Source organism: Stigmatopora argus, chromosome 17, assembly GCF_051989625.1.
Source record: "Stigmatopora argus isolate UIUO_Sarg chromosome 17, RoL_Sarg_1.0, whole genome shotgun sequence".
Classification (NCBI taxonomy): domain Eukaryota; kingdom Metazoa; phylum Chordata; class Actinopteri; order Syngnathiformes; family Syngnathidae; genus Stigmatopora; species Stigmatopora argus.
The window spans coordinates 12,101,403-12,127,072 of NC_135403.1; the positions used below are offsets into that span (position 1 = coordinate 12,101,403).

A 25,670-nucleotide genomic window follows, 5' to 3' on the forward strand; every position below is an offset into this window, starting at 1 on the left:
GTATATGTTAAAAAACACTGCCAAACCCCCCAGTCAAAATGGATTGATCTACCATTGCCGTTAACGACAGCCATTTGGAACATTTGTCCCAGCAGACTTGGCCGTTTGAGACATCAAGACATTATGAAGATGACGACTCTTGTTCCAAGACCAGGACAAGACTTTGCGGCGCAACGGCCTGAACTCAAAAGGCGCATCAGGAATCGACCTGCGTCACACACCGCTATCGTTGCACGTGGTATTACGGGACATGCTGGGATTTTACGTGCCTTTTTTTACCTGAAATAAAACAAGGTCTGCTCTGTTGGGTTGGCTCTGGTTTTGTGGCTGTCAAACTAAGGGACGACTTTTCATCGAGTGGGTGTTCAACTCGCAGCTGTTGGTGAGATTCCCACAACTGGGAGCAAGGCGAGGTGACCCTCGGGGGACTTTTAAAGAGCTTTGGTCTCACACTGGCAAAAAGAGAAAAAAGCTCCAATGTAGACTTAAGTGGTGCCATCCATCAGCTTAACAAGGCGATGATTGGGAAGGGATGGATGGATGGATGGATTGAGTGCACTCATTCTCAGGATTTGCCATGTAATAAGGACAATGAAACATAGTGTTACGTTACTGACACCTTGTGGGGAAATAAAAAAAGTGCAAGATCGAGAACCGTAATCGAACTATGGGTATTTTTAATTCCTGCATTTATTTATTTTTCTTCAGATAATGTAAAATACAAAATTTATTACAAGAAAAAATCTTTATTATATTAAAAAGGATTTTAGATATTGTCATATATATAAAAATCATTTTTTAATATAATTAAGATCTTTTTCTTGTAATAAATGTTGTATTTTACATTATCTGAAGAAAAAATAAACATAGGAATTAAAAATACTCATGGAAAAATCATAACAATTAAATAAATAAAAATCACAAATACTGTTAGTATTACCAGTAACACTTTCCCTTTTAATTTCAAAATTAATAAGTGGGAACTGTAACACAAATTTTTTGAAAATAAATTAAATGCAAAATCAAAACGAAATTGGTTTTCTAGTCCATTTTTAAATTTAATGCTGTTATTGTCCAATTCAATTTTATTCAAAAATAATAATTGGAGGAGAATAATAAATTGTAGTTATTTTGTTTGTTTCCCGCAGAGGGCACTGTTTCTCCACGACTTAACATCAAGTGAGCCTGTTGACATTTTAGGTAACTATCAACAAAGAGCTTTCCATAGTCACTTTTGGGAATATCTGTTATCCAATAAGCACTCTCTCAACAGCGCTAATGAGAAAATCCCAAAATATTTCAATCAAGTTGGAGTAAGGCGGGACCGGATTACTTGGCCCCGCCAAGATAATCCTTTTTCCTTTTGGCCGCAATCTGACAGCAGCGACGGTTGCCATGAACGGCGCGCCGTGCTGCGTCTTCATTGGGCCGCAAAGACCTCCTGACAAAAGAAAGGGGTCTTCGCTCGGGGGCGAATAGTGCGGGTTTCCCCGTCCCTGTCATCCGCCCACCAATGAGGTTTGCCGGAAGGGCCGAGCTGTCAACGCGGCAGAGGGATTAGCCGCCGCCATTGTTCTCTGGGCCACAATGGCCTTTGTCAGAGGGCCTGTTGGGAACTTGGACCAGGGTTGGAACACACACCTGTGGATTAGACCAGTTGCCCGTGGCGGTGCGCCTCTCAAACCAGCAAAAATTTCGGCTCGGGAGCCCAGAGCAATGATGCGACGTGGAAGTCGTACCCTTGAAGTTTTTGCCTCCAAACTGGTGGTGTTTAACCACCGTTTGTTAAATGTTAAAAAAAATAGATATACAAGAGTTATCATCTACTAACATGGCTACAACCTAAAATAAAACAAATGGTACTCACCAGTAAATCCATAATAAAAAGCCATTGGCCTAGCAATCTACACATTATGTTTTCAAAAGTTTATATCGACAAATTGGTTTTTTTAAATCACTACTTTAGCCTGTAATTATTCTTTAAAAGGAGGGGGAAAAAACAACAACTACCTGGTCAGTCCCTACGTGTCGGCCATTTCCGACTTCATGGAAAATAAGTAATGCCTTGCCAATTTTACAACTGGGGTTTAGTTTTTGTTATTATAACCCATGTGCTATGAATACATAATACTAGAAAGAGACAAAAAAACACATTTTCTACTCTAAATGCTTATTCCAGACAGTGTTGTCCTGCTACATTAGCTGTTATGCTATCAAGATTGATAGTAATCCTAGCTTTAGTTGCTATTGACCTTTTTTGTTGTTGTTTTGCGCATTATGTGAATTTATCAGAATGGACTCCAAGTGATAAATAATTTCAAAGAGCCCAAATTTAAAATCCTATTTAGTCACACTGCCCCTTCGCCGCCACGGGCGCCGCGAGAAAGTCACGTTTTACATGAGCGGCGTGAAATCGCTTTGCTTTCTATCGCGGTCACGGAAAGTTCAAGCCTCTTCAAGTTTGGAAAGCGTTGCTTTAGTTTGACAAGACGCGTTAGTTCTCCAGACTGGCTGGAGTGATCGATTCCATTAGGACATTTCATACTTTTTTTCCCCCTCATTTGACTGACAGCAGCATGAAAATAAAATGTCTCACTTACGTCAATTTTTATTTGGACTAATTACTTCCACAGTCCAAACTGTCATGAAAATATTAATAGCTGTAAGTCAATATTTGGTCTTTTCACTTGTCTTTAAACAACATGTGTTCATATCATGCTACCCCCTAGTGGCCCAAAAACGCGCAACAAAAATGTAACGGTAAAAAAGGTACCTTTCAAAAGTCTTTCGTGAGGATGATGTTGATGAAGATCTCTTTGGGGGTCTCCGCCAATTACGCCGAGATGTCACTGACAGCTCCATCGGCCCCCCTTAACTTCACTTGATGGATCACCTGCATGTCCATAGAGAGATGATGTGGAGAAATGGCGGATCAGGTGGCGAGTTAATTACTCCGCCTTTAAAAAGCCAGCGGGGGCGGAGTGGTGGTCCGAGCAGGAAGTGCCCATCGGAGACGATGGACATACGCCAGCCATGCATAATTTGCACTGATTTACTTATTAAATTCTGCCTAACAACAAGTGATGTTGCAAAAAAAGGGTCCCAATGCATACAATTTAACTATTCACAAAGCAAGTGGCTGTTTTTGTTCGGATAAAAATGTAACTTTGATCTGAATCATTATTTAATCCTTTTATATTAGTTTTAAGAATACATGGATATGTAAATACACCAGTACAAATACTACGAGAAAATGCGAGTGCATGAGGATGCTTTGCGCTGAACTTCATGTCGATTTTGGGGTATTAATTGATCACTTTCTATTGATTTTGGGGGAGTCACGGTGAGTTCCTGTTGATTTAGGTTGAATTCAAGGCGACTTTTTCTTAATTTACGGGTATTTCAGTGGGCTTTGCGGTTAATTTCGGGTCATTTCATTTTCTATTGATTTAGGATAATAGTGGGTTGATTTTGGGACATTTAAATAAGTGCCGTATTCATCGTTGTTTTTTGTGTGTGTTTGTTCAAGTGTTTGCAAGCGGGGACCTTTGAACCCTGCCGAGCCCTCACCATCCCCCCGCCACCGCACCACAAAGAAACAGGCACTCACATAAGTGGTGGAGGGGTCTTCAAGTTGCCATGTCCTTCTTTTTGTCTCCGTCACTTCAAAGGAGAGCCGAGCCCCCTGGGAGGGGTGCACCAGGAGGACCCCGCTGTTTGGAAAGAGACGATCCGGGACGGCCCCGGGTGGGGTCCCCGAGTAGGGGGGGCACGGGGGGGAGGAGATCTTCTGACGGAGGTTCCTCAAGGCCATGCGTGACAACGGCAGCTTGTTTGTGTACTCACACGTACAGGCAGACACTTTTCATCCATCATCTCACTCCCACTGTCTGTTTGGACACGGACACTGATGGATTTCAGCTCCTTAATGGACATAGAAGGGAGAAAAAGAAATGTCATCCATACATAAATAGGCCTTGACATATAGGTGTTGTCAAAAGATATTTTTTTGGGATTAAAAAAAAAATCAAATGAAGACTTTTTGACTTAGAAAAAAAAAACAAGGGAAAACAACTCCTATTTTTCTTATGTTAAAAATATATTACTAAAATAACTTTTTAAATGAGAAAAATACGTCAATATTATTCTTAATTTTTTTTATTAATATAAGGCCGGTCAGGAACGAAAAAATGTTTGAATGTTATTTGCACGAGAAAATAAGCAAAAGCCAGCAATTTATTTTTGCGGGCCACACGCAGTGCTCTGGCGGGCCAGAACTAGCCCCCGGGCTTCCGCTTTGCCATCCGTGCTTTACAAGGTGACAAAATCTGACCGGGGCGGCGGAGGCCAGCTGGCATAGCCATAAACGCTATCTCCGAGGGCGTTCGGTGTTTAAAGCTCTATGCGTTTTTCCCACGTGGGCCGCTTTAATGGGCATGTGGGAAGCAGGAAGTGAAGGACACGTGCGTTTAATGTGTGCGGTTGACACGGCGTCAATCGCATAATGAAAGTGATTGATTTGAAATCATCTGCGCGCAGTCCCGTGAGGATGTCGACGTCACTGCGCGTCTTTAAAACATTTGGATTGAAGTGGGCGCATTCTGCTCGCTGTGTTTATGGTCTGCCATTGGCCTAATGGGGTGAAGCCTGCTTTGATGGTGCTCCAACAATGCTCTTCTCAGGGTAGAAGTGGGCTCCCCTCTGCATTAAAGTCAAAACTCCACCTCACTCGGCCTCGTTTAAGCTAGCATCAAAGGATTAGCGCTGTGCGACGCTTTTTCTGTTTTAGGAGAAAAGTGCTTGGAAATGGTTGTCAGTTCCTGTGCAAAAAAGTGGGAAGTGTCGCTTTTATTTTGACAGCTTCCTTTTTTCTGGGCTGATTTTGATGTCAGCGTGAAAAAGAGTTGACTAAAGTGCTCTGTAGGAAATAAATAGAGGTGGATTAGTAATGCGTTGCATTTACTCTTACTTATTTAAACATTTTAACAAAATGTGGCTATAAGGGTTACCCAAGCTATTCCAAAAAAGTGCCGCAGTAGGTGCAGGTTTTCATTCCAACCCATAAAGAGGACCCTTGCACCAATTTAGTGTCCTCCAAGTGCAATCAGTGGATTCCAATCAGGTGCTGCTCGTTTCAGCACCTCCCCCGCTGCTCAAAGTGTCTTTCCTCGGTCGGTTGGAACAAAAACTTGCACTCACAGCAACCCCCGACGACCGCTTTGCCCTGCCCTGTAAAAGACCAATTAGACATAACAATACAGTCACATCACCACACGCGAGCTTACAATAATGCGCCATCTTTAAAGCATACCTGTCAACCTCTGCCGATAACTGGCCTTATAAATGATTATGATTCTACAGTGTTTGTAAGGTTTTTTGGGGGGTTTGTAAGGGGAATCATAATCATTTATAAGGGCAGTTATCGGCAGAGGTTGACATGTATGTAATAAAGTGGCATAAAAAATAAACTATTCCACATAGAGCGAAACATTGCCGTTTTCTAACAATGACGGTCGTGAGATAAATTGAACCAATAGCAGCGGTAAATAAAATAAAATTAAAAAAAAACAACGGAGTCTACACCAAAACGAGCATACTCCAGCAATATCAATCCCGGATGAGTTTTACTTCATCCAGAAAGGAAGGCGAGCGTTGATAAATGACGCGGGAGCACCCCTGGGGGCCTCTCCTGTTTAAGGAGCGGCGAGGCGATTTATGAGCGGGCTCTCGCAGGCTTCACGGTGATTAATGGCCGCCGTCCTCCGTGGCTGTTTGGATAGGCAGATAACATCAAAGCGGCCTGCTGCTCGTGTTAAGAAAATACTGCATTGTGGGTCAGCGCAAATGAAGCCGAGAGGGGATCGGCGCTGTTTTGAATGGCGGCGCCCCCCCACCTCCCCTCGCTCTGGATATGGGCCGGGGTCACGGATGACGCGTACAAATGAGTGATGAGCTGTTAACGTTGGGCCGCGTTTATGAATGGAGCCTCCCATACGAGGAGGGCCCGTCACGCAAATTTGTACCTAATGAGCAGTTTAGAGACGTGCACGCCCACCTGACGCCATTGATCACTCGCTTTCGTGCATTGATGTTTTTGGCTCCAAATGACCTGCTTATCAACAAGTTTTATTTGGGGAATTTTGAAATCGGGAATACTACAAGTCACAACCACTGTGTCTGAAACAACAATAGAGAATGAGGTTATGAACAACACACACTACGTTCTACTTATAAGTTACATGTTTTTGTTATATTTGGGAAAAGGCCAGCTATTGACTGAATGTCAAGAGATAACCCTGGCGAGCCATTTAAGCCTAACCGCAGCTGGTTCGACATTTAAACGAAATCAGATATTAATTAACACTATCATATCGAAGCTGCCATGTTAGCATGCTGCTAGCCTAATTTGGGGACAGTCCGATGAATGTTGTTTTTACAGAAGAACACGGTAAGGCTAACTATAAGCACTACAATACACTATGATTGAGTTGCTACACTAGGGCTGGCACTACTTGCCGTTACCTCAGAGTTACTTAAACGCCACAAGGATTTTAAAATGACTACGTCCACCAGTCGATTTAATTTTTTTTTTTAAACACTACGGGCAAAGTGCGTCCTAACTTGAACTATCTTTTCACACACTGCTCTCTGGTGGAGCTGGTTCTCAACGAATACACAAGCCTTCTCTTCTTATCGCATTTGCACATGAAAATCCCTGCAAGCGGTGAGAACGGCAAACCTCCTTGAAAGCCTCACTGTTACCTGCCCGCTGGGGTAGAACCCGCGCCGGCCCGCGCCTGCCCTTTCCCATGCTTCTGCCGGTCGGAACCCCCCGCGATCGGCAGGCAGGACAGAGGGGACACCTGTTCGGCCGCCGTGTGAATTCCACGTCTATTGAGAGACGGGAACGGGGAGAGGGCGATGGAGCACCTTGGCGGGAAATCGGAGACGGCGGTGCGGGGAAAACGAACGAATGAATGAAACCCGTGATAGTGGGACTTAAAAAATATTAGCGCTACAACATAGCGTTAAAATAAGGTTCAACGTGAACTGGAGTTTTGATGTGAATCTCACTGGTCTTTTTAATCTCGCAAATTGCCTCATCTTGAAATCTCTGTACTTGACATCGCATTTGCTCGCCTCTATTTGTCGGGACACGTGTGAAAAAGCGCTCGCGTGCTGGCGATGACAACTTAATGGCGCGTCCTAATTTATCGCCCCGTCCGCTTTCATCCATCCTTTAAGTTAGCCCCAAAAAGAACAACAAGGGGAGGATGTTACCGGGCCGGGGCCTTTAAAGCTGTCCTCACCTTTCCGCCTGACCTCGGCAGGCTCGCTGGAGACGCTTCCTCTCCTCGAGCCCGGCTGATTTACGACACGTTGAGAGAGGGATGAAGATTATTGATCCTGGGAATCGGCCGGCCAGGAAGAAAGGATGAACGCGGCGAGGGGAGGAGAGGGAGGCCATTAGGGGCTGCGAGGGGAGTGCGGGGCGAGGGGCTCCGGGGCCTCTAATAGGATCAACTCTTCCATTAGCCCAGGGGAGCTAGCTGATGCTATCCATCCCTCCTCCTCCTCCTCCAGCCAGTCCAGCAGAAAGCCAGGTTTCAGACACTCGGATTGGAATCCAGCTACGGGAAAAAGAAACCAAAAATACCAGTAAAAATCACATTAGGTAGCACTTAAACAGTATTTTAAAATATCAGGGAAAGGAGCAAAACTAGCTATAATTGAACTACTTTTATGACAAAAAGAATGCATACGAGAGATGCATATAAAATTACCCCAAAAATTCTCCCCAAGAAATAAACTATTTTGTTCGAGTAGGAAACAAGATGTACAAAACAAGTCATGTAGATTTCACCTCCGTAGATACAACATGAACAAGAATACTTTTTTTTCGCCCTCCCATTTGCCGCATTTACTCTTTGCCTCCGATTTCTCGGATGACTCGTGCGCCGAAAGCAAAAACGGCGCTGAAATATTCCGCTTTTTTCGGAGTCAACCTTGTCGGAAGCCCATTGTCTGCCTGGACACCTTGAGTGTTTAACCATCTGGCGTCATGGCGGAGCAGACATGTCTCGTGGAACCCTCTTGACCTGGGAATCGTGTGGGAGGCGAGCGCAAGGAGTCGAGGGGGTACAAATCAAGGGCCTCAACGACGCCAGCAGACGGTAAATAAGCCTTTTGGCTGGTAGAAGGGAGCTACCTTTACTTAGCAACGACGTTTTGCATTGACCAGAAGTCCGTTCAGACTGGGAAACTTCTTCCCCCTCTTTTTTCACCTAAAAATAAACAACCAAAACGACTTTAATCACATCATATTACCACTTAGAACTTCTAATATTACTCCAAAAGTAGTTTTGTGTTGCTACGTCAGCAAAGGTCTCTGTCTATAAAAACAAACTTACGGTTCATGTGGCGTAAACAAAAACAACAAAATGACTTTAATTCTATAATATTAGAATGTACTATTTAGTTCTCATACGATTACAACTTACATCTCGTAATAATTCGTAATTTAAGTTAGACAGTCATACAGGTAGTTAGAATTAATTGCCACCAATCTGAGTTAGTTAGGAGATTTAAGCAAAGGGAAAAATCGACATATTCTTAAAATCTCCCTACCGGCATTCATGCATTTTTCCTGATTTGTACGTAAATACTGGACGATTGCATTTTTCGAGAAACAGTTAGCAACCCCATCCACTGGCGTTCCAAGTCAGATGTTGATTATCCTCCGACTCCAACCACATCAGCTGTCGCCTGTTTCGTTTCTTCTCTCCAATTACGCCTTGAACGGGGGACGAACCGAAAAACAGCCATTGAAATTCCTACGACTTTGAGCCCGAAAGCCAAAGCGGCATCTGGTTTTATAACCGAGGGAAATCCCCTTGTTTCTTGCCAGCTAGCACGCTAGTTTGATGAGCAGCGTAAGGAGTGAGAGGGGTTGGAGGGGTGGCGATTATGGTTTTTGGTGAAACAAAGCCACCAGCTTGTCAAACAACAGCTGCCTTCGGGAATATTGCTGTTGTTTGGACGGTCCAGATCGTACTTGCGGTCACGGAGAAATGTTGGTGAATTAGCTTAGTGCAAGAGGGCGGAAGCAAACAAGCATTCTTGAGTGGGTCGAGTAGCGGTCAGGCATTTCCATATCGCCGTGTGCGTCGGTAAAAAAGAAAAACTGCAAAAAAGAACCTCAACTGCATTCTAAACGCTGACTTAAAAGAATAATGTGAACATTTTGAATAGTCATTCTCTCTGCCCTAATAGCATTTTAGCAAAAAGTCCTATCTAGACAATTTTTGGCACCTTTGTAAAATCATTATTATTATTTTTTAATGCTCAAAAATCTTTTGGGGGGGACAGAGAAAGCTGGGAAACGTTGAAGGCATCCAAACTCATGGCAAAACCTAAGTATCAATTTGATTGGATTTAATCAGATTGACAATCTATAATAGGGAGTATAAACGCACTTAAAGAAAAACCAAAAAGTCAAGAACACCCACGCAGGGTTAATCTTCTGGATGCTGGCTCAACTGATGTCCAACGAGGTGCGCTTGCCGTCTGGCGTGACGATGTTTCGGGGGCATATTTGCCGGTGACTCGGTTCTCGCTAATGGCGGCCAATCAGTTCCAGCAGGATTTCTCTAATGGGCAAAGCGGGCCTTCCACTGATTACAGCCAATTGTGGCTATTTCCTGCCTGCGAGCATCGCATATGGATCTAGTGAGGAGACGACGGCCAATAAGGGACTACCGTTTCTTTACACCAGATCCCCAAACCAATCTGAAATCTCAGTTTTTCCAAAAAGCAACATGATTCACTCTCACGAACCCCTAGTCAACAAAATGTCTCTACAAAAAGCTGAAAACTCAGAGTTAAACTACAAAAAAAACCTCAACAAATGTTACAACTTGACTGCAACGCCAAAATCTGCTAAAGTGCGGTTTGTCCTCGTGTCAAAAACAAAGTAGGTCCATATCCTGTGTGTTTTTGTCCACTGCTGGTGATTCGAGCCGACAGGAAGGAAGAAAGCAATGAGAAACACATCGTGCGGGCTCCGACTGTTATTAATAAATACTGCTTCACAACTCAGCCGTGACATTCTTGCACAATAAAAGACACTTAACAGCCATTTAACCAAACGAAAACCACTGGCAGTGGGTGTTTGGTGTCTAGACCGGCAACTAGATCCTTTTGACATCCTAGAGAACATGCAAAACACACCTAGATTTTATTGATTCTTCTTCTTCTTAAAGATCCGGACATCTTATCTGACATTTGCTCCTTCAATTCCATTCCTGCATTTCTCTTCACAACCTCCAGGAAAATGGTTAAAATCCCAGAGGTGAGGATGTTAGGTTTTAGGGGGGTTGATATCCCTTCCACTTCAAGTCGCCTGCTTTGAGTCAGGCAAAACATTCCAGACTTCAGACGGCCAGTGTTTGCCGTATCGCCCGCCCTGGCCGCCCGCATATGTGCGTACATCCGTGCATTTGGATAATTTGCTTATTTGGATTCATTCGTCGCTGGAGTTGGGCCCCCCTCCCGAACCACCTACGAGTCATCAAGAAAAGTTGGCTAAAGTGCAGTGGCAATATGGTAAGATCAGACTACAACAGGAAAAAATAATTCGCTTTTTCATCGACTTCAATGAAATGCACAGACATCGTATGACAATGAAATTGGTGGTTTATACCAAGGGTTTCAGGGACTAGCTTTATATATGAAAATCTGGTTTCAAACTCATTTTTGTTAGTTTAATTACGCTTTCATGTCAGATTTTCGGATAAACAACAGATTAAATTTGTCTTTTTAATTTAGGTACTTCTAAAAAAAAACAGAAAACTACATTTAAAAACAAAATAAACTCTAATGTAAAATGACAAAATGTACTATGATTTTTTTTGCTTGCGGACAGTAACAAATGATCTATTTATTATTATTATTATAATACCAGAAAACTTTAATACTCTGACTTTGTGTTGTAATTGCAATGTAGCAATTCTTTTTTTAATTCAACAGAATAAGTAGCCCGACCATTTTGCTACGCTACACTAACTTCCATTTCCTGCTCTATGGTTAGCATCACACTAGCCTCCTGCGGTTGGCGTCCGCAGTCATTTTTCTGTCTAATTATTTCCTTTTTTTGCAGCGCGCCGCAACTGACAGTGATGGATCGCAGGTTATATACGAGCGTTCTTGTCCCGCGTATATGTTGGACGGGATCGCCGTCCACCCGCGCTGACCAAACACAACCTTGGAAAGATTGGGTTCCCACCATCTTTCTCTGCTTTTCCCATTCCGCTTTGTCTTCATTTTCTCGCCCCCTTCGCTGATGTATCGTTAGAGCGCGTCACCCAGACAGAAGTGTAACCTGCGCCGTGGCGATTACCGCGTACACGTGAAGTTTCTCACGTGGATCTGCCGTACTATCAAAAATCCGTGATTGGATGTTTTCTTTGTCCCAGCTGTCAAATAGAAGTCCATCATGGTTGACTTAATGTTAATTCAAGATGCTTTTACAGTAAGGACTAAATCTTGATTATTTTTGCTTACGTCTGTGGAGAAATCACTCATGGTTTGTGTAATTATTCTAGAACTAGGCTTATAATTTGTTGAGGGTATAAAATCGTCCATTGTTTAATACTTTTAAAGCTTTAACGTTTTCCTAAAGAAAATACTACTTTTGCTAAAGTGGGAAAACTTTCAAGAAAATGTTTTTCTGGTTTATGCACCAAATCTGTTGGGATAGCAAATAAATACAGATAAAATAATCTCTGCTGCATTTCCAATTTACAAGACGTGATGTAGTAAACATGGATTCGCATCATAAAAATATGATGTAAAACTTCTTAATGGCAGGTGGTAATATATTTGGGCGCTAAATTACAACAGCTGCATGGAGAACCTAGCAGTAAAATTTAAAATTTGTGATATATTGATATTAAAAAAACGTCAATGCTAACATTTTAATTCACCACAAAGATTCCAGACAGCAAGCAGATGAAGACAATCGGCAGTTAATGGCGCGCAAAGTTTTCAGGCACTCCAAGGACACCACTGCAAAAATCCCACACAGCTGCACGCAAGATTTACTTGAATTTTCTAACAATCAGGACTAAAACGTTAAAAGCTCCATTGTTTTTTCAAAAAGCGCCTCAATTCTCACATCAAAACATTCACAAAATCAAGTCACAGAAAGCCACTTTTTCGCACAATTCAAGAATTTTCCAAAACCAAACCACCAAATTAACTCACGTCTTGCCGTTGACAACGATAGACCTCCGATTCATTTAAACTTGGAAAACCGGGCTGCGAATGCTCATTTTTCAATGTCTAGGGCCACGGATGGCGGTCAGGGAGCGCCCCGCTATCACTGTTTTTGCACCTCGAAAATTATTTCATTCCATATTGAGTTACCCCTGCTTCTTTTTCCCCATGAATTTGCCTCCACGTGTAAATAAATCACACAGGCCTTGATGAAGTACCTGACAATAGAGTTAGCGCGACGCCCACCGTTTTTATGGCAACGTGGTGGACCAGGGCAATTAGAGGCAGGGGTGCGTAATTTACAGTACGGCGCGCAGGTGGGCGCTTGAGACCACCTGAGTGACAAACCAGGGCCAAATAAAGCAACACAATCAAGTTCTGTTTGTGTATCGGGGTTTTCTTATGTGACTTATAGTGTTGGCTTAGTCCCGCTCGCTCGCTCGCTCGATGAATGATCACGTTTTAGACTTTGTTGATCTTTTGACTCCCCCTCGCTCTATTATTTATGAAATAGCTCTTTTCATTTTACTGCCGGCTTCCCGTCTCTCTGGTATTATGTCATCAGAGTCAAAAAGGCACGGGTGGAAAGGGGGGAGAGAGGGCAGCTTGACGGAAGACACCCACAGAGCCAATGGGAGCCGGAAATTGCTAAAAAAAAAATGTACAGTGGCGACTCGAGATACAAGTTTGGAGAGCGATTTGTTAGCCGCGCAGTAACCGCAGCGAACAGAGACGGCGTAATAGTCCGCAAACGCGTCTGGAGGCTGGGCTATTTATTCCTTCGCATCCAAAGGGAATGCAAAAAATATATTTAGGAGTTGGCGACAGACGGCGAAGGGCACCGGCGGGTCCAGTCAAGTCCGTTTATTTATGTCGCGAGATGGATGAGAAACGACTGTAATGCGAAGCCAGATATCTTCAAGGTGCACAATGGAGACGTGATCTGCGGATATCGTTAGCATATTAGCAAATGTCAGAGTTGAACATTTTTGGGTAGACGGCAAACAAGTTTAATATTGCAATAACTCTGGGATTTTTATTCTTCTCGTCTATAATATAGAATTTTATAAAAAATGAACAGACCTTATTCCTCTGAATATTTCATCTATCAATCACTTATTGATTCCTATTACGTCTTTAGACATCTAACATGTTTTCTGTTTTTCCTGGTACAGCAAACCGGACTAGATAAGACGTCATGGTCTCGCTCCAAACGCGGCTCAAGGACCCCGTTTCTCCCCCCCTGCTCCTTAGATCCAAGGCATAGTGGCTTTCCCAGCCCATTAATAGGAAGGTGCTTATGGACAGTGGAAATACCCGCACAGCTGCAGCTCAGCTATATGTGATCCTGCTGTCAAACGCCCAGAAAATACTTAGTGGGCTCTCTCTCCAATGCGGTCTTGCGCTACAGTAGCGTCAGCTGTCCGGCCAACTTGACAGCCGTTTTTTTTTTTGCGAGCAAATTCTCTCTACTTTTGCTTTAAAAATGGACAACTGTGGGATAAACTTTCTCCTGTCCAAAAGCGCTTTGATTCTTTCCAGTCACGGCTATGAACCCAAGGGATTCCCCAGGGGTCGATCACGGAACCCCGTTTTTTGATTTTTATTAACGTCCCTTGCCTATTCGCGGGAGTTTCACACTAAAGCTAGTGGCAAATCCGCGTAATTTCGGGGGGGAACAATGAGTTGGATAAGTGGACGACCTACCTGCTGGAAAGCAGGCAACTAGACGGGCCCTTTGTTTGCGTTGGTAAACCGACTGATCCCGTTTAATCGCTGTGTAATTCCCGCAGTTGTCATACAGGTCTGTTTTTACAGCAGAAGGGGGGGGTCGAGAGTGTGAGAGGTCGCCGAGTGGTTAAGTGGAGGATCCTCTAGTGGGGGGTAAATAATTGGTTGCAGGATTTGCGTGTCTGCGCCCTGCGTGACAAAGTGGCATTGTTCGTTGAGTAAACGTTTGGATTGGCCATTTTAAGTGGGGACAATTGCATTAGAGTGGTGTTATAGTGGTGATTTTTAAGAAGTTGGCAGGTAAAAACACGTTAAAGGTTTAACTCTGAGGGGGTTCATTTATCTAGAACGGGTTAGAAAGGGATTTTTGGTCATCATCTAGGACGTAAATCAATTTCATAGGAATACGATTTCTTAAAGGTTTTCATTTTGCATTAAAACATAATTACCGTGCAATTTTTAGGAGAAAAACGTGTCTGATGACTGTCGATAATTAGTTTAGGTCAGCTGTCTATTGATTGGTTCATCGTAGAAGCCCTAGCTGAAATGTCATATACAAACACAGCAATGTTGATCAATTTTATCGAATCATTTCTTATGCAAGCACCGCTGAATCGCTACAAAACTCTGTACCAAAGGCGCCACTGTATAAACCTCCCTTGAATTAGCACTATAGATTAAAGTTATGAAGCATCTGTGCAATAAATACATTCCTCATTTTGTGTGCTCTAAAACAGTTTTAGCGATCCTGGAGGAGTTCTAGTTCAAGTCCCCGTTCTAATGAAGGCTTTACCTCGCGGGTGAGCAGATTTCTCCAAATGACACTAATTTACATATGATGCATTTAGCCAGAAGAAGCTTGAGGAGGCCCGGCTAATTCCATTTGGACATTTTCCCTTTTTTTGGTTTTAGGCGTCATTAGCATCTGGCTCAAATCTAATTCTTGCAATTTCATCAGGCCCATCTTGGAAAAGCCTCGGCGAGCTCATCAGAGAGGCGCGTTTATTGCTAAGTGTTCTCTATTGCATTAGCGCGCAATAAAGCGGCCCGGGGACGGCCAGCGACGTTTACGCGCAATCTAGTTAACACTGAGCCCATTCTCTCTTTATTGGGACGCAATCAATTTTTATTCATTTTAAAAGCCGGCGTGCCTTTCTTTCTTTCTGCTTCCCGTCCCCCGCCCGCCGCCGGCTTATTACGCGATAAACATGTTACGCGCTTGTTTGGCAAAATCGTAATGTTTGGACTGAAGCTATCCTACTTGACTGGCATCACAAACGCCTCATTTGCTTTTTAAACGTCTGCCATTAGCATGGGTGTCACGTTCGTGGGTCTTTTTTGGGCTCAAAATTGGTATGATTTTTTTTAAAGGAAATTTGGTGTCTTTCTGATGTTATGCCATTTTTTTAAAGTTGAAAATAAATTATTGTTCCAACTGTAGGAGACAAAATTAACTAGTTACTGCTGTATATTCTGGACTATAAGTTACACTATTTTCAACGTTTGGCTAGGGCTGGAACTAATGCTCTCTTACCACCTGTTTTTAGGATAGTTATCTGAAAAACTGAGGTTGCCTAGTTGTTCTCCATTTTACTATTATTACTTTATATTTTTCTCCCAATAATGTGACTTATACTCCAGCGACACTTACATATTTTTATCCTCTTCATGTAGTCGTGTATTCTGTGGCTGTTGGGAATTATAGTCTTTAAAAAATGCGTTACATAAATGTCTTTTGTGTTTGACTATGTGCCTTTTAGGGCTTCATTTAAACACCGAAACTCAGTGGCCCCTCAGAGGCCTTCTTTTTGCATTTAATTGAATTACCTCATAATGAAACCTGCCCCTAATGAGATCAATTTGAATTATTTACCAGTGGCCAATTGGAAGGAGAGAGGCAGCGTCGTGAATTATGCATGCCGAGCCTTTTTCAATTCATCACCTCTTCCTTTTGTTCAAGGTGCAATTTATTAAGTGCATTCGCATCTGCCGACGTCGATGGCGGTGGAGATATGGCGAGGCGAGGGGGTGAGTCAAAAGCGCACCCAAAGTGCTAGGGGAGTCATCAGACACCTTAAGTCTTATCGATTGATGTCTTACCGTTCTAGAAAAGCCTACCAAACTCATTTCAGGAACCATTGAATGGACGTCTATTGCCGTCAATCGCAGCCAATGAGTTAGTAGAAGAGGACAAAATTCTCTACTGCCATTTTAGAATTAACGACCAGTTTTCTTAAGGGTTGTAGCGACGCAGTCAAAGAAGAGTAAGTCGGGTGAAAAGAATGTCATCGCAACGTTGATTAATCATTTAGAGCGAGTGCGGGATTGCATCAGGTTAGGTTACGGTGGGTTTATCGTTTTGGAAGTTGCGCAGTCATCACAGCCACACGGCTATTCCTAGAGATCCCTATGACCAGCTAGGAGTATTCTTGCTTCGATAAGATTTTAAAGGGGACTGTTCGGTATCGGCCAATGCTGACATACTACCGATACCACGCCGTTTGTGATCAATACTTGGATGTAAAATATTTGCAATCATTGCTCGGGCACTGCTTACAGGTTATAGGAAGTGACTTTGAAATGAATGTACACCATATTTTAGACAAACAATTCATCCACAAAACTTACCTTAAAAGGCCAAGTACTGAAATTATCATAATTAGTCTTCTTTTTCTGCTGCCTTGGTACGCTAGTTAAGAAACTAAGCATGCTATCATGGGCTTTCTACTCTCTGGTTGCCGTGTGATTGTTTTAGGATTCTGTCAACATATACTAGCTAGTTAACTTCTACTTATTTTCCCCCAGAATAAAACCATGAATGCATTGTTTTCAACTTCAAGGGACTTTCTAGCTCAGGTGCAGCTGCAGTCATTGAACATAGCCATTAATTACAACCCTCTCTTCCCTATAAGTCCCATTCAATGATCTCCCTTAAATGCGGCAGACCAGCATTACCTGTTTTTGTGCTCTATTCTTCCACAGTTTCCCTGGCAACGGCATTTTTTTCTGACCTACAAAAAGTTGTAACCGAATCCCACTTACCGGCGAGGCACTTGTTTCCATGGCAGGCTGGCTGTGCTATTTATATCTCTGTCGGCGTCTCTTCAACTGGCACCGAATGTTGATTAATGGAGAAGAAAGTCTCACTTGCTTTCTGATAAAGAAAAAAAAAATCAAGTGAGTGAGAATTCAACTGCAGTCACAAAAATGTCATGTTTATGTTGGCATATGAATGCATCAATGGAATTTCTTTGTTGGTGTTTTGCTAAGCAGAGACGTGCTGGGCTTTTGGCACTTGGTCAATCGTATGCGCAAGTCCTGCTCACAGTGGGAGCCCCAATCAAAATGTCCATCAGAGGATCTGCTGTATTATGATTTGTCTGAAGTTCAGAAAGAACTTTGTGTTAAAACGGGGTGAAATATACTAAGTACAAGTATCTTAAATGATTTTGAAGTTTCTGGGATGCGTAGTGAAGGCACATGTCCAACATTTATAGTCAGCCATTACCTAAACCTTTAAATAAAAGGCTTGTAAAGTCAAATAAGTCATAATTTAATATTCCTGTCTGTTGAAAAGGAGAAGGGAATTAGTCGTTTCATAAATACATGGACAATAATTAATTTCTGTCAAAAAAAGATGAATATAAAAGTTCAGCACACCAACAACAGTAACTCAAGTCTGTTCTTATAGGTCTATTAGTAAATACGACATGCATGACAAAGACATTTAAAAAATGGCTACATTTTAAAGACCCATTCTCCCACTTAACATGCGATGGTCATCTTTCTGCACTGTTTTTTTTTTACACTTGGTGAGACATATCTCCAAGGTGGAAGTGAACTCTGACCCCTTCGCGTCGTTATCCCTCCGACTGCTGATTGGCTGTGGCCCAACGAGAGTGGCTTCCATCAGGCCAATTCGAGCAGACGTTTGACCCCAGGCATTTGCCTAATGTGTTTTTGTTGTGGGGACTACCCGGCTTCGCAAACGTCTCCACGGCCTCACTACTGGGGGTTCGCCGGTGAGTCGCCGCAAGAGGGGGTTCGCTTTGGACGTCCCCGAGGAGCCTCCGCGGCCAGACTGGAATACGTACGACGGCAGCCGGGGGCCCCAGAGTTGGGCTGACCCCGACTGCCCGAGGCGAGGCAGCTGCGTGGACGAGACGGCGGGGAGTGGCGCATTGCTGGACGTCCCGGTTGCACAAATCAGAACTCCCGACCGACAGTTGGGCCGACAAATGCCGCTATTAGACGGGTGTTGACAATTTATTACCAAAACCTATTGGTATTTAGGGTGCAGCTGATTCTGTTTTTAGGGTCATGCCTGTTGTCACTTGAGCTAGTAAACCTGCCTAAATTTACAGTTTTTAGAATTCAGACTGTTCTTGGTACACATTGCGATAGGGACACAAATGGGTCTACAACACACACCCCCTACCCCTGTACACACCCTTAAAATGACCAAGACCACAGCAAAAACTCAGGTCACAAAGCCAGCCTATATAACATCTAAAGAGCCTTGAGTCAGTTGAGATCAGTCTTTTTCCAGAATAAAAACATCGCCCCTCGAATTAAACCATTGCAGTATTCTGGGGCTGCTTTGTCACTTCAGGACCTGGACGATCTGCAAGCTTTGGATACTTTTTATATTTTTATTCAAAATTAAAATCATTTTAAAACAGTTTTTTATTTACTTGGGTTATCTGCCTGATCATTTTTTTAAAAACATCGGTTGACAAATTATTATACAAATGTCAGTGGTATGCATGCCCCCTCTAGTGGTACTGACAGAACTAAATGCTCAACCGCTTGTAAATATGAATTTGGGTAAATATTGCCAGAAAAAAAATGTCTAACAGTCTTCTTCAATGAGTTGACAACCTTTTGCCTCCTTTGTTTTGTCTATTGTGTACATAACGCATGTCATAGTAATGGCTCATTGGAAGTAATAGCTCTCCACAGTCTACTTGTTTAGCCTTCATAGAGCCGTCAGAGAGTAATAAACTATCTGGGGAAGACCTTCCGTGAGTACGTCTCACAGGTCATAAAGTAAAATCGGTAGTCATCAGGGATAAATGTGTCATCTTTGGCTAAACAAGGCTCCAGAAAGTAGTCATCAAAACATAATTTCATTGTTGTGTTTGGAAGCAAAATTGTCTGATTCACTTTAGTGATGTATATTCTTTTTTCCATTTCAATGCAAGTTTACTTTTATCGCTGCGAGTTAAGAAGGTAGTCCGACTTAATGGTTGATGTTTTCAGGTTTCTGGCGGAACTTTCATTCGCCACTTGAAAGTACTTGACTTGCTTCTAATTTTCTTTGAGTGATCTGTCTGCACGTTCTGATTATTCAGACAAGTTGTTATTAAATGGTCTTTGGACTTTTATGACAACTTAGAAAACTACGGATTGAGGTTATGGTGGTTTTTGTTTTACTGTTTGCCTTAACATATCCAATTGAAACGGCTCGTTCAAATGTTTTTATTAAAAAAAATATTTTATTCTATGTGTAGGGATTTAAACCTTTCTACAGGCTCAGGTATTAATGTGACAAAAACAAAGATCTTTATCAGCGATTTAATCGATAATGTAGGCTCAGAAAGATGAAAATCTTTTCCGCACAATAAAAAACATGTACACGGTCATGTTTGAGGTGACTCACCTTGACAGTGTTTACACAAATTGTGCAAATGAGGCAAAAAAATGGCATGACAAGCACATCAAAAATGGTGTGAATGAGGCCGAACACAAACACTCCACTCCCGGTGACACTGTTGCAATGTTTTCTTATGCATATGCCGCAAATTTGTTTGCCTAGAACTACTTCAGTGTTTATTCAGTGTCACATACATCAAGCTTTTTTTTTAGTTCCCATCCCAGAAATCTGAACTGAGGACTAGTCCGGATTGAAATAACAACGGTGATATATTTACACAGACATTACCTGCTTTAAGGCGAAAGCGCGAGTGCCTCAACGCAGCCCCGCGACACAAATTCGCCGGACGGGCAATTTGTCTGCGCCTTCTCTAAGTGCCAAACACTGGATACACTTGGGCCGCTTCCTAATGAAAATAAAAGCTCAACGGGGAATGACACATCGCCAGTAAAGCAGCACTGATGACAAAGGGAAATTCAAGACCAATGTCATAACCCCTCTGACAGCTATTGCTGTCTGTTTGGGTCCGACCAAAAATAGATCCCAGGTCAAATTGAGAGTTTTAACATAGATATAATGTATGAAATTCTTCACTCCCCTTATTCAAGGTCATTCACTCCACGCTAAAAATCTAGCATCGTACAGTATTGGACAGAAAGCCAAAAACGAACCACCACTGTCAGATATTAAAAAATGCAAACGCCTGAACTGGGACAATACTGTTAAATATGCAGATGCCACCTTGGGTTAGAAAATCTTGCAACACAAAGCTCCTCCTCCACTAAAAGATTATGTACAAAAAAATTCCAACACATCAACAAGAGCTGGCTCTGGAGGTTTCAAAAGGAGTGCTAAATTACCCAAAGCACCTTCATACCTGGAACTCTATACCAATTAACACACGTGAATTTCCATCTCTGAACCTTTTGGCCAATCATTTAAAAGCTTGGCTGTTAGACGAACAAAATTGCAATCACAACGCTGTCTAAAACTGTGATACGTGTGTGTCTGGTAGGTATCATTGTTTATCTTCAATCTACAAAAGGGATTAAAGACGGAAATTAGCCCTCGGCTACAATCTTACAAATTTACATACATATGTTCATTAACATGTGCTGTACCTTATTAAATAAATTGAAATCAAACTCAAACTCAATGGCACCCAAATGAGTCCTCACGTTCTCTTTGAACCGAATTACGACGTGGGCCGCGACAAAGAAATAATATAACGTGCGAAACTAGCATAGGGCAATTGCGCAAAAGTACATTGCTCAAATAATACTTCTGCAAAGCTGCTTGAAGACGAAGAGTGTAAAAGCGGCACCTCATTTGGCCACCGCGCCGCTTGGTTATTTGAGAGCTCCCATCAGTCAATTGATTTAGCCAGAGCCAGTTGGGCATGCAATAAACGCCACACTCGCGCACAGAAACCGGAGCTTATGGATTCACCTGCGGGCCCGCCGCGTCCTTTGGCACCTTCGATTCGTTTATTTCTAGTCTGTTTCCGTCTAGTTCCTCGCTGAATGGATGTAGGATACAAGTAGGGTCTATCTGGTCTCAACTGGAATTTTTTTGTTTCACGCCGAGCAAGCGCTTAGAGACAATATTGGCAGAGGTTTCAAGGAAGATAGAGTTTCGTTTCATGCGGCTGCACTCGTTTCTTACCGCTAGTTCTGGGGTAGCGTTGTGCCTAGCAGGGATGGGCCAAGACTTGCCTGAAAATAGAAATTATTGAGACCAAGTCAAGATCAAGACTGAGATTATTAGACAAGTTTATAATCTGTTTACAAAATGATCCAACATCCAGTTGTTTACGCAAATGTAATAATTACTCGATAGTTATTTTGTAGCCTCTTGACATGCTAATACAAGGCTAGCAGCACATTTCGGGTCAATGCTGGATAAACAAAACACATCACAATTTGTTTTTTCATATCATCTGATCTGAATTCTTATCACATTTTTTAAAATCTTGTTTTGTTGAAATGTGTAAATCATTTAGAACGTTACCTACCATTTTATTTTAGCATTAGGCTAGCAGGTGTTGGAAAATGGAATGTGTTTTGCATTTTATCGCTCAATGTCTCTATTGTTGTTATGTCTGTTTAACTCACCTTGAGTGGAATAAACTGCTTAAAAACCAATATTGGACTCTTTGGCTCAAACTAGTCAGTTTCGTTGATTAAATATGAAACGCCTGAAGATCGAGGTTGATTAAAAAAATAAATACAATTATCGATCTTAAATGGCCTTAAAATTAGTTTCATTTCTGCGTCAGGTTCAATCATGTGACACGCTATCATCACCAGTAACCAGAAGGCCCAATTTGCTAACATAGAATTCCATTATTTTAGCCGTCGGTGTTCTTCTTCCGTCAACGCCTCTTTAGCGTGGTGGATGTTTGATTTCAACCTTCTTAGGGAAGCTCTCTGGGTGCTTTATTCACAGATTTCTCAGTACAAATGGCATATTTTTTATGGAATTCATAATGGGATACTAAAAAGCATGTTCTGGAAAAGACAGCTTGTGCAAATCACCATACTGAGGCTGATCAGTAGCAGCTTAGCGCAGTTGAAACAATAACCCAGAGTGGACAGAAGGCGAACAGGCGCGCCGTGGACGTGTTGACGGAAGACTTCCACTAGGCCCGAGACAGACCGGGCCAGGTCGCTGTTGAATCTCCATGAAGCTAATAACCTAAACCCTGGTTTGCCCCACTGGGTGGTTTTGGAGAGTAGAAAAAGTAAGACGTGACCTACGACTTACGGGGGAAAGAGAGCATTGAAAATGGGAGTTTGTGTGTGTTGGGGGTGGAAAACAAAAGCTAGAGGTGAAGAGGGGGCGGCGTGAGGGCCCTCGGGGTTTTAACCTAGGCTGATATCATCTGGAGAAGACCCGCATGCTTAACGATGAGTGTAAAGGATTCCCGGTGCGTACCGGGAGTGGGAATCGCAAGTACTGTGTAGTAGTGTTGAGAAATTTATGTAGAACTTTGCACAGGGAATGATAAAATACAATTTTGTTTTTATCTAGAAATAACTTAGAAAGAAGGTGGACTAACTGAGGCTTGTGGTGGAAGTTTTGCTGTTTTTTGGTCATTTTCAAATAACTTAACCCCATAAAATCTGGCTTCCACATACGTAGACGTCACATTTTGGGTCAGATACGCCACACGTGGACATCAAAAGCTAATAATGTGACCTTTCTGACCCAAATTGTGACATCCGAGTATGTGGTTGGCAGTCTTTTGTGGAGTTAAACAGAAATACATCCTGGTGATGGCTTAAAAGGGGGTACAAAGATTTTTGAAACTAAAAACTCTGCCCTTTTGTTTTGACTTCATTTTATGTGCAAATTCAAGAGGGTGCGCCGACAATAACTTTGAGAATGACTGGCTACATTTTTTTTGGGCCTACCAACTATGTGGAATAGGTGTGGAATAATGTTTTCTAAAAAATTGAATATTAGTGAGAGCTGATGTGCCTAAAAGTCAGTTTATGCAAGGTTTCTTTTTTGCCCCAAACTCTCCCTCCCTTCCCAGTCGAGTCCATTCCCTCCCTCTCTCGCTCCTTCGCTCCCTCTCTCTATTTTTCCTCCTCTACTTCCCTCTGTGATAGACACACACACACACACACATATACATACCCGACTAGTCAGTGCCTGCAGCAGTAATCGGACAACTCTCTCCGTTCTCCCCGGACCAGACCGGAGCGGCTCGGCTGAGGTTCCGCGCTGCGCTCCATGGCTTCCCAGGCTTTCAATGAAAAAGAAAAAAGACGGCTTGTAAACTTTCATCTCCGTCCGACAATCACGCTGGAGATTCTGGGAGAACTATTTTAGAACTTTGCTGCGGATTTTTCCTTCCTAAAGATTTTTTGTATTTTTATAGAAGGGATCCGAGGACAATTGGAGGATCATTTTGGTGAGTATGGAATTTTGTTTGCTCTTGCGTGGGATTGCTGCAGGTCCTTCTTTTTAGTGTTTTTGAAAGAAAAACTAATTATAGTTATGTGCATCTTCAGGTGGGAATGCAAAAAAAATATTCAAATTGGATGAGTGGTTAATTCTATTTTGTAATGATTTAAAGGGTACCAATGAGCTGGATGGACACGCAAAGCCAGAAATGTTATTAGTTTTTAAAAATGTTATTACAGTAAGCAATGTGTGTGTTATTTTTTTTTTTTTTAATTGTCATGAAAAATGTTTCATGATTTTGGACTTAGTTAATAATGCAAATACAACCAAAAGTGTTATTTTATTTGCTCCCAAAATGAAAAGCTTCTAAACTTCAAATATATTCAAAGTTAAATTCTGATAATTTAATAAAACCTGTTGTTTTTGTAAGGAAAAAATCCAAATGAATCAATTTTAACGTTGCAATAAGCTGTAATTGAATTTAAACCACATCGCCGCATTTAAAACATTTCCCATTAGAGTTAATCATACAATTACACATTTGTAATATTTTTTGTGCGCCTGACATTTTGGAAGAAATCAACCCATCGCTGTTAAAACAAACCCCACAACGTTATTTGGGGTTCAAGAGCAAAATTGCCCAAAAGTGCCGTCAGAGTGGAAACTCTTGACGTTTTATGCCATCTGCTTCCACGGTGGAATGCGGCGAGCAAACCCCGAGTCTGAGGGCCGCGGTTCGGCGTCCTCGCTCAGTAAAGACGACACACACACTCCTGTCATTGAAGCTCATTTACGTTAAAAGGGAAACTCCTGTCTTTTTTTTAAATAGTTTTTAAGGGGTGACATAAAGGAACAGCGGGCATCTGACGCTTGGGAGACTTTTAAATGCAAAAATATATGACTAAATTGTAAATGGAGTGGGGGCTAATGAGGATAAGGACTCCACCCTCGGTGTTAGACAAACACGACAAGCTGCTACCATTCACCGGCACAATAACCTTATTTATCCAATTAGCGTGTATTTGCTCGCGTGTCTGTATGTGCACAAGCGGGAGCGGTTGGCATTGTGGATGGAGAGAATGGTGGTGGGTAGGAGGGCCTGGGGGGAGGACATGTAGTAAGTGGGATGATTTAGCAAGGCAGGGGTTGTTTACTAAACACCAGCAGGCATTGTTTTGCTCACACGTTGCTGTTTGGGTCAGGAAATGAGATTTCGAGTGGGGAAGAAGCGATATGTGCACGTAGAACTAAGATTATAAAGTTGTCAGGATGAGGAAAAATATATATATTTTTTTTTTTACAACAATATGACAACACAATTGGGCTTCAAATTTAGTTAACTGATGTCTGCTATAAAAACTTGAAAACACATTTTTGTCATGAAACAGTGAAATCAAAAAGAATTCTACAATTCAAATTCTGTATCTCATATGTTAACCCTAATTTTACGGAAGAGCAAAAAATATTAGAGTCAATTTGATTAACGGGAAAATGTAAAAAAATATATAAAAGAAAAATATCTTTAACTTTGTATGCAAAATAGACTGCTTCAAAACTGCACTTGTTTGAATGACAAAACACTTTTCCTTAATATTAAACAGGCTCCTTTACCTCCAATTCAAATTGCGATTTTTTTGCGCCTTAATTATCCTTCTAAAATTGATTTGCAAGGAGATTTTGTTTGGGATGTCATTAGCAAAACACATATTGACTTTTCAAAATAATAGCTATTTAACCAGCTGTTGATGAAAGGCTCCCGAGAAGTCATTTCCATTTAAATGTGCACGTTTGGTGATCAAACGACAACAAGCTGAACCCCGTTTTGAAAAATTTGCATTTGTGGCCCGTCATCCTTCCCGAGAAAAAAAAGGCACCCACTCGCAACATCTGTGTCCAATTGTCGTGAGCGTCCACATTCTTTTGCTCGCCCGGTGGATTTATTTTCCCTGGGCCACCATGTGGACTCAGCTGACCAGCTTAAGTGAGGATTAGTCGCTTTGGGGTTCCAATTTTTTTTTGATTAAAGAAATGCAAATCAAAACATGATTAAACAAAAAAAAACAGGCTAATGATATTCATTCTTTCAGTCACA

General features: G+C 42.1%; 1 protein-coding gene and 1 long non-coding RNA gene across 6 annotated transcripts in view; one reads left to right on the plus strand and one right to left on the minus strand.

The window, feature by feature from the left end:
* LOC144091807 (uncharacterized) overlaps window positions 1–25,670 on the minus strand; it is a 42,401-nt gene that overhangs the window by 11,046 nt on the left and 5,685 nt on the right. For 3 of the 4 annotated variants that reach the window (XR_013305857.1, XR_013305855.1, XR_013305858.1), the window contains exons 5-10: window positions 23,309–23,417; window positions 21,329–21,378; window positions 17,050–17,161; window positions 7,311–7,631; window positions 3,611–3,924; window positions 2,774–2,893 (exon numbers count right to left, since the gene is read on the minus strand). This is a non-coding gene — a long non-coding RNA (uncharacterized LOC144091807). Of the gene's footprint in view, window positions 1–2,773; window positions 2,894–3,610; window positions 3,925–5,009; window positions 5,230–7,310; window positions 7,632–17,049; window positions 17,162–21,328; window positions 21,379–23,308; window positions 23,418–25,670 lie in introns of all 4 variants that reach the window. The other variant, XR_013305856.1, reaches the window with a different exon arrangement.
* Window positions 23,314–25,670, plus strand: part of eya1 (EYA transcriptional coactivator and phosphatase 1) — a 36,386-nt gene continuing 34,029 nt past the window's right edge. For both annotated transcript variants that reach the window (XM_077624454.1, XM_077624457.1), the window contains exon 1: window positions 23,314–23,585. The gene's annotated coding sequence lies outside the window, so the exon portion shown is untranslated. The remainder of the gene's footprint in view (window positions 23,586–25,670) is intronic.